The sequence below is a fragment of the Tigriopus californicus genome, chromosome 5 (assembly GCF_007210705.1).
Source record: "Tigriopus californicus strain San Diego chromosome 5, Tcal_SD_v2.1, whole genome shotgun sequence".
Lineage (NCBI taxonomy): Eukaryota > Metazoa > Arthropoda > Copepoda > Harpacticoida > Harpacticidae > Tigriopus > Tigriopus californicus.
In genome coordinates this window covers 6,174,124-6,184,216 of record NC_081444.1, presented here as the reverse complement: position 1 = coordinate 6,184,216, position 10,093 = coordinate 6,174,124, and positions in this window count along the sequence as shown.

The following is a 10,093-nucleotide window of genomic DNA, read 5'->3' as shown; positions in this document are numbered from 1 at the left end:
CCTTGGAGATATATTTTGAACAATTGCCTCAACTTTTTTTTCTAACCCTCCTAAAATTCATAACTCAAACTAATTTTGGGCAAGTTTAATCGAGTTAGAATTTATGTAGTTTCAATTAGCCATGTGTATCAAAGGAAATTCAAGGAAACATGTAGTGCAGACACTCTCATTTTGTGCATTTTATGGAGGGACAACTTCCATAAACATCACAAGCCAAATCGTTATCGAATTTTCAACTATCAAGTGAAGTCATGACCATGTTATCCTTTAAAAATCATTTAGATAACTATTTGTCCTGAATCCCTGACCAACCCTTTGTTCAGGGGCTTCATCTATCGGCTAATAGCAATTCGTTAGTCGACCGTTATATAATTCGTTATTCTTAGTGTTTTATCATTATACCGGACCATTCCTCGTTATATTTTGCTTTTAATCAATCAGACATGACCTTTTTTTAATATTGAATGACATTCTTCGTATCGGTTCCAAAATCCGTAAAATCTTACCTACAAAAAACGAAAACAAAAAACAAAATAACATAAATATTGGGATCTGGCGGCGTTACGTCACACAAGGAAAGCTGAATGTAAGCCAAGGCAGTCATTGGTTGAAAGTGAGGACAAACAAAGTCAAGCAAACAATCTGTGTCAAAGTAAAGAGGCGGGAAATTCGACCTGAACATAAACCATCATTTTCAAGGCCGAAGGTTTGGGTGTTCAAGTCAAAATATTTGTCTAAAAATGTTAATACCATGTGAAATTTTGATGGCAGATTCAGAATCAACCGCAATTAGAATCCTATTTGCTCATACCCTGGGTAAGAATGAAAAATCGTTCAGACCAGTATTTTGATTTCGAACCAATGTTCTCAGATCTCTAATGTACTGGAAACTTGATGACTGTCTGAATTTCAAACCTCCAAATTTTTCCTAGGATGGATATCATGGAAGATCTTGGCCTCTTTTAATTGAATCATCTTTTATCAAACGAAAATGAGTTTTAGCGATTAAAAGAAACCAAGATTTCACTAAAGTTTACTCTGCTAAAGTATTGGGCAAAAAAAATCAGTCACCCTTAGAAAGCGATAAACTTTCGAAGGTTCCAAGCCCCTATTCATTTTTTGTGTAAATCTGTCATTGGTTAAATTTCATGGCTGTTAGGGTCAACAAGCTGGCAAACTGAAATAAATCAAAATTTCAGCTTATGCACGGAGCAGGTTGGTTTAAGTCTACAATTTTACACCCTAGAATGATGTCTGTTGTTTGTTTTCCTTTCACTCCTTATGGGGAATAGTGAGGAGACTTGGCCTAGGCCTTATTCTAGTTTCCTAGAATAAGAGATGTCCCCGGTTCTATTCTCCTTCCCGAACTTTCGAAACGCATGCCCACAAGCGGAGATCCGATCTGATACTTCCTATTGGAAATATATACGGACGATGTGATGTCTAGCTTTCCTGGCCGGGCGAGGTCAAACCATAGATAACTCCATAAATAGATCGATCAAGGGCGCTGCGATCGCATGTTTTCGTTTCAGCTGTCGCTGGGTGTCAAAAAGTTCCGTTCGTAGTCAAAATTCGTAGTCATTTTTTCGTCTAATACAACCCTTTTGAAGCTACGAAACGTTGAAGGGCTATGATGGGGCTCCAATTGCAATTTTCATCCATGTGGTGGAAACACTTAACTGAAATCCAAGGAACAAGCGTGGGTTCAGGCATAGATTTCTAGACACTGGGTGTCGGACAACCGATCACTTGGTTGGCTAAACAGTACAATAAACCGGTTTGTAATCAATTCCCAGGAGACTATCCATTGTACTGTTTTACCAGCCAAGTGGTTGGTCGTCCGACATCCAGTGTCTAGAAATCTATGGTTCAGGCTGACCTTGAGAGGTGTCGGAATTATCTCGATTAGGTAAAGGTGTAATCACGTTGCCTACATTGAAGCAAATTGTTGGGAGATAGAAACCAAATTCCGAATGCCTCATCATTACGTTGCAATTTCGGAAACATTTTGCTACACTTAACAAGGGCAATTAATAGAATATGTGATTTGCTCTGCTAATGTCCCAATCTTTTGAACATGTTACGTGTGTAATGCACAAAAAAGCATGTTTTATTATCCTACCGCTCTTTATTTGTAAGAATCACAAGAAATTAAAAGAAAGCAAGACTAATAAACGATTCATGGGAAAGATTAAACTTGCCTAAAGGGAGATTTCGCGAAGTGCGATTGTCACTTGCCACCCAGCGTCAGCTGACCTGAAATCATGCTCATCTATTACAACTCTTGTGGAGCTTGAGCATTCTAGTTATTTGGTTTTCTATGGGTCAAACCCTTAGACCCCAGCACCCAACCTAAAAAAATAGATCCAATTTTTGAGAAGCCGCAAACCCGTGACATTAATTCAAGTCATACTTGAATATTCCTTGTTTTCCCTTTAGTACTTGTAAAATTGAACTTTTTTATCCATGAGGATCATTAAAAAGGCAACAAAGAAAGCGTTTCAACATCCACCAGAGGAGAAATTTTGCCTTAGACAAACCCTGATGGTTTGGTTCCCCCGAGTCAAATTGAAGCAAGATATGGAGGCCAATTTCCTGCATGAATATTGAAGTGCCCTAAATGGTGCCTTCCTACTATTTAGAGGGGCGGCAGGGGACCATTGAGATTGCACTTCAGGAATTTCAAAATGTTACGGCACATGTTACCACCTTGTCAGAATTCCATTCTTTAGTATTTGAAAGGCCAATGGTCAACTGTTTCTCTCGCTCAAAGACAACTGTTCTTGAAAAATTGAACTTGTCTGCAAAAAAATATAGAAAATACAAATTTTGCAACACTAGCATCACACAACAGATACTCTCTCTTTAATTACCGACAGCAATTGAAACATTGTGCCAAACACAGTTTTTTACCTATTAGTCAAACAAACTACAACTTACGGAACTAAAGCATATTAATTTTGACCTCGAGGAAAATTGAAAGAAAAACGAAAATTTGCAAAAGTTCTGGATCCCAAATACGATTACTAACTTATCTACAATTGTACAGTACCTTGCAAACTCCGTCGTTTGCTTTTTTGTAACTTCTGGCGGTTTCTATACTTATTCATTCTGCTTTTCATGAGAGCAAATTTTAGCAGAAAAGCTTACCTTATACAAAGGGACAGAAAAATACCCAAACCGAAACCCAAAGTTTCGAAAATAACAAGGTGGTCGACTGTTCATTCATTGGCCCAGGTCAATGCAGTCTCATTTTTTATGGATTGTTCACGATTTTCCCTTTCATTGTTGTGCCAATTCAACTTAACCGTCTCATATGTTACGGTTATCAATTACATTTCATAACCATAATGTTTAACTTTCAATTTGGAAAAAGGTTAAAAATTTACTTTGCTCCACGCTGTCCTTATTGATTGTCAGCAAATAGACAGGGCGCTATTCAAGACCCTGAATTTGCTTGAAAGTACTTTGGATTATAACTCACAGACCCGACAAAGGCAGCTGAAGGAATCTTTAGCTCTGACATTGACATATGTGTGATAATTCAATATGTCTCCAATTGTTGCAAAGATAGTGTAAAGTACAATAAAATATAATAAAATTGTTTCTCTTGCAAAAGCATCCAAAGTAGTCAAATAAAATAGGTGTCATATCTCAACATATATATCATTCTATCATTATGAAACGTCCAAATGATTTAAAATAATATGCAACTCAGAGCTACCGTATTTCTACTTTTGAATTGAGGGCCATTCACAGAGTGAGACCCACAGTTTCATAACAAGTTCACCAAATTACTTGAAATTTGGTCAAGATGTTTCTGAAACAATCTTCTAAAAATAACATTTTTTAGGAAAAGAGTATTGATTAATTGCGTTTAGAGCAAATTCTTCCTTTATCAAGAAAACCTAATTAACACTTTTCAGTTGTTGTACTTTACAAGTTTCAAGTCATTTTAAGTAGATTTAAATGCCTGGTTTTAAGCACATACCATCAATGGTTACGAAAATGATATTAGTGTATTAGTGTCCTTGGCTTAGAGAACTCAGAAAACATGTTCAAAGTTATGTTGTAAACAATACATAGAATTTTAGGCTTGCTCTTGTTCAGCCACATCAGCTTTTGGCCACATAACTTTGAAACAATTTCCTTTAGAAGCATATGTGATATAAAAATGATATACCTTTAATTAAAGAGATCTACTTTAGTTGTTTTCCAACATTTTTTGAAAAGTGGCTCAGAGTGGCTATGACCGAGAGCGTAGGTCGATTTGGCGGGAAGCTCGTTCGCAGTCCATATTTCTAGAAGTCCGTGGTTGAGCAAAACAAGATACAGATTTTGCTGTTTTCAAGTTAGGCATAATCTTAGGAGGTGGAACTAGCGGGAATGCAGCTTTTGCCAGCACTAAATATCCTAGTTGAAGCAGGCAAGTTTTCAAAATGACTGCCATCCTTAACTGTGGAATGGAACAAGTTGAAATTCAAGATTGGCAATCCTTTTATAGGGCATGTCAAGTGAAGGAAATTCAAGGAAACTTATGGTCTGGCACCCTGATTTTTGAGGAGGGAGAACTAAGTCAAATATCACAGTCAACTTGCACTATTTGGCCATTGACTTTTAAATAATCAAGTGATTTTGAGTGAGCTGTGTTATAAAGTATATAGTCAGCTGACCCCTCGAATGGCGGAGGTGCTTTTTTCACCCCTCCTACAGTAATATGAATTTTAATGGTTTTAATTCGGTTATCTTGTTTCTGACTCTGCGATACCAGTGAGTCAGGCCCCGTCCACGAAAAGGAGCCCCTCGTAAACATGTGATAAACCCGGTTCAGTGCACCCTTCCTTCTCATCCTTCCTCTTCCCATATTCTCCGGCTCCAGTCTTTTTCAAGGTGTGAGCTTGTAGCCCTCCAACCCTCTTCCTCTTATATCCATGCCTGGTTTGAAGCACATACCATCAAGGGTTACGAAAATGATATTTATCACATATTTAGTTCAATAGTTATCCCAATAATTGACGTTCAGAAATTTCTCCAGCAATAGCTTAGGCTAGAGGGCTAGTCAGAGAAGCGACACTCACGAGATTTCTGAGATTTATTTGCCTCCCTCGCGGCTGCCTGGTGTGTGCGATGGGGATCAGCTTTGAACACATTTAGTTACGTGATTCTCAAAAATCAAGTTCCGAATTCAGGGAGCCAGTGAGTTGATGGCTCGTTTGTCTGCTCTGGTTGAAAATGCGTAACGCAAGAGAAGTCGATCAGCCCGACACCCTGCTGCCCAACTACCAAAATGCTTTCAAAGCATCTTCAAAACTTAGGAGTTAAGTCTTCAATTGATCAATAATAAACATGTTACGTTCTACGTGTTGTAATTCAGAGTGGGCCGAAAAACTGTGTTCTGTCATGATGGCCTATAGAAGCACTGTTCATTCATCAATCGGGGTTTCCCCATGTAAGGCCGTTTTTGGTTGCCAAATGCAAATGCCTCTGGATGTTCTCTGGAACCTACCCTCACAAACCCCCTCTGGCGTGGAAAAAACTACACGAAAAGTTGTCCAGTGTCAGGCAAAAGATGAGATCGGAACTCAAGAGGTCAGCATCCAAAAGAAAGACGGCTCACGACACGATGGCAAGTATTCAGGATAGAGCTTTTGGAGTTGGCACCCTGGTATTTCTGAAGAGAATGAATGCAAAGAAGTTGGAAAAGGCATGGGATGGACCGTTCCAAGTCACCAGACGGGCAGGGGAAGTAAATTATCTGTTGTCTGGGAAAGATGGAGTGTCCAGATTGGTCCACGTCAATCTACTCAAGACAGCGCCTACATACCAGCAGGGACTGAATTAGGAATCCTGAGGAAGAGAGGTCGCCCTAAGAAGAACTGGGATACTTAAGTGTTGTTTGTTTGTTTTGGTTGCACCCGGCATCTATTTCTATCATTTGGTTATGAGTTTGAGTCCTTTGGACTGGAATGGGGATGTGGCACCATGGTTCGAGGGTAATAAGGAAATAGAGAATCAGTTGACTACAGGCATTACATGTTGGATTTAACAACTCGGTATCGCGAGGAATCAGCATTGGTGGCAGATCAAGGGGAGAGGAGGGAATCACTCAGTGTTGGCCTGCTTCTTCAACTGCCATGGACGGACAACCATGCTGCAAGTGGCTGTAGTAGGACAGCGTCTCAACAAGATCCAAGGACACGCCTTCACCTTCTTATCCGAGACGTGGGTCACCAAGGAGAAACGTGAGAGTTGATTTCCTGGCAAACAGAGCTTTGTCATCCATGCCAGAGGCCCGGTGCGCGTGGTCACCCCGGCAGTGGTTTGGAGCTCTATATTACCAAACACTTAGAGCCCACCCTTCTCTCATCCTCTCATCACATAGCCATGGATGCCCAAGGCTTCACCATCATTGGCGTCTACTATCAGCCAACCACGGACTTCTATAGCCCGTGGATGATCTTGTCTTGGACATCACATCCATTCTTCAAAAGGTGAAGAATCCAGAAGGGTGCCTCTGTACTTGATCACATCTTCATATCACTTCAAGATGCCCAGAAATTTCCATCACCTGAGTGTGACTCAGAATGGGAGGTGCATGGTCATTGCACAGAAGTGTGCGACTCAACTTGAGGCCCTGCAGCTATCCATTAACATTGGGAATGCAACCAAAGCAGCTGCAGTGGCCCAAGGCATTTTGCCACCATTTAAAGAGTTCTCTTTGGTGCAGAGGAGGAGAGGAGGAATTAAGACCCCATGGTTCAATCCCTACCATCCATAGCTGAGGGGTCAAATGCTCCAAAATTTGAGAAACGCCAAATCAAGCCAAACACCAGAGACTTGGGAGCAATATGCAATATCAAGAATTGCATACCACAAGTCTCTGAGGAGAGCTAAGTCAGCCCACCAAAAGTTAGGAGTGGAGAACCTGCTCTCTTCATCGGCCTCGTCCTGGAACAAATAATCTATTCTTGGGTTACTAAGAGTAATATGGCCCTGAACGGAATGAAATTCTGCTCAATGACATTTGGGTCAACTCCTTTAAATACTCCACTTGTAGATAATGGAGGTAAAGATATTGAGCAGGTCTCATCTATGAAAGATCTAGGTGTAGTTCTCCAAAATAATGGAAAGTTCGTTGAGCATATACAGTTGAAGGTGGGTAAGGCTTTTCAAATGTGTGGTTGGATATATCGCACATTTAAGTCCAGAGATAACAACGCCATGCTAACTCTGTACAAGTCGATTGTTCAGCCGCATCTTGAATTTGCCTCTCCCATTTGGGCTCCAATTAATTCAGCAGGTTTGCAAAAGCTCAAGTAGGTCCAAAGATGTTTTACTACAAACATTGAGGATATGAGAGAGCTCTGGTATTGGGAGAGGTTACAAAGGTTAGGACTGTACAGTACTCAGAGAAGGTACGAAAGGTATCTGATACTGTATGTCTTCATAAGCATCCATGAGCTTTGTCCCAACCCAGGATTTAGGGTCAATTGTAGTGACCGTAGAGACTTAATGTGCTTATTGAGAGCACCTTCAAGTCCTCAAGAATCAAGGCTAGTTCGAACAATGAAGTCCACTTCTCTTCTTTCTCGGGCTTCTTCATTGTTCAACTTGCTTCCTTCTAATATTTGTAGGGAAAATGTAGGCCTTGTTGATCTGGTTGCATCGTTCAAGTCAGACTTGATCAAATTTTTCGATAGCATTCCTGATCAACCATATATTCAAGGACTAACTCGGTCTGCAAACTCAAATTTGTTGGTAGACCAAATATCATATAAAGAGTGAAAGGTAATAAATAGACGAAATATAACCTTTCATTTTAATAGTACTGGGGATTACATTCCCTGTAGCGGTTAGAAAAGTCCGTGAAAAGCCAAAAAAAAGAAGAAAAAAATTGTGGGAACGCCAGTCATCCTTGAGATCAATGTCCAGCTGATGGAATGACTTGCCTTTGGTGTTCAAAACTAGCACACTTGGGACAACATTGCCGTTTTGCTAGAAATTATGGTGCCGTGAAATCAAAGCCTGATGTCCCTCAACCTACCCAATTGAACATCATCTCTACAGCTGGAACTTTTTCTTCCTCAATGGTGTCGGTTGACCTTCATTTAGAGGGCACATCCAAACACATATCTATTTTGGCTGTTCCAGATACAGGGGCTGGAATTTCGGTAAAGGGACTTAAGGCGTTTGGAGGCAAAGGCGTAGAAGATCTCGTAAATCTTGAGTCTCAATTCTCTGACAAACTTGTTTCTATTAACGGCATGCCTCTGAAACAAGTTGGATACTTTCGGAGTTCGATTTCAATTGATGGTTTCCGGACATGTGAAAGCCAAGTGGTTGTCTGCAGCAAAGACAGAAAGGTTTTATCTGAGCTTGGACATTTGCCAAAAGTTAAACATCATTGGACCGAATTTCCCGCGTCCCAATCCTTGCCTGAAGTCCAAAGTGGCCTTGGTAAAACATTCTTTTCATATGCAGAGACCTTTGCCAAGTGTTGGATTGAATCCAAGGCCTAATGAGGTTTGGCCTGACCGTCAAGATTGGTACTTACTCTGCCTGAAACGCCTCCTGACGCTTCAACATTTGCCCAAGTGGAAAAAAAGTTGCAAATGATTTATTTTGCAGTGTTCGATGATTCCGTGGAACTGCGTCCCATGTGTGGACCGATTGTTGGTAATCCAATGACTATAACTTTGAAACCCAATTCCAAACCCTTTGCTGTCCACGCAGTTAGGCTGGTGCCATATACTTTGAAGGATAAAGTTAAGTCAATTATAGACTATATGGTACAAAGGCGAATCATTGAGCTTCTTGGCAATGTTACTAGTGTTTGGTGTCACCCTGTAGTGATAGTTCCGAAACCCAATGGTGACGTTAGATTATGTGTGGATCTAACAAAGTTGAACTTGCAAGTTCTACGAACCACTCACCACACAAAGACCCCAGCCAAAGCTATTGCTGGTTTCCATCCCAGGGATAAATTCTTTGCCAAACTTGATTTGGTAAAGGGGTTTTGGCAGATACAGAGACTCGCTACGCGGTATTGAAACTGGAGGCTCTTGCCATCTTTTGGGCAGTTCGTAAATGCAGTGTTTACCTCCGTGGTATTCCCTACTTCACTGTCTTATCCGATCACAAACCGTTGGAGACATTATTTAATTTTAACTCGCGTTCTCAATTACCCTCTTCTCCATATCATCCCCAAAGTAATGGCCACGCCGAGGTTTCAGTTAAGATTGTGAACACTTACTTCAAAAAACTGGCAGAGACTTGCATGCTGACTCATTCCAGTCTGGCCTCCTTGAGCTTCGCAATTTGCCTTGTGACGATTGACTTTCGCCTGCTCAGCGTGTCTTTGGCAAACCTTGGCGGTCACTTATTACGGTCAATTGGCATTCCTTTGACCCTGAATGGCACAAAAGCGCTGAGGAAGCCGACAAGAAACGCCTACAGAATAATGAAAAGTTATGTCAAAATGCATTTTGTTTCTTCAAATTTCCAACATATCTCGCAAATGCCGTTAGTTTGAACACATTCAAACTGGAATTTTAGTCATTGAATAATTTCACCCCAAACAGGATTGAGGATTGTGAAAAAATACCAATTGTAATTGTATCCCTAAGGTCACACTTAATCTTGGTTTGGGCTATTGGGCTTACCTTGCCTGAGAATTGTTTCACATATCGTAGAAAATTGGAGCAGGTTCCAAATCAAACATGTGGCCATGTGTTTGAGAATATGTCATGTGAAAGTTGTATGTGACCACATTTTGAGTCAAAACAAGTGATGTCTAAATGCACCATTACTGTTTGTTAGCCTTGACCTCTTTTTACACGATAAGTGCACTCTTCCAAGCCAACAACGCCGTCGCTTGCATTTGGCGACGCGTAACGTTAGACAAAATTGCCTCAAAGGCAAACAGCTTCTCCCAGTTCTTGAAAAATCAGTATGTCACGCAACCTCTCAAACTACCAGCTGTCAACTCGATCCCAGCTGCCACAACCAGATTGGTGGTTAACGTTTACAACTCAATATTTACTCTTCTATGTTACTTCTTCTATGATCAAACTATTTCGACGCTTTTCGAGCT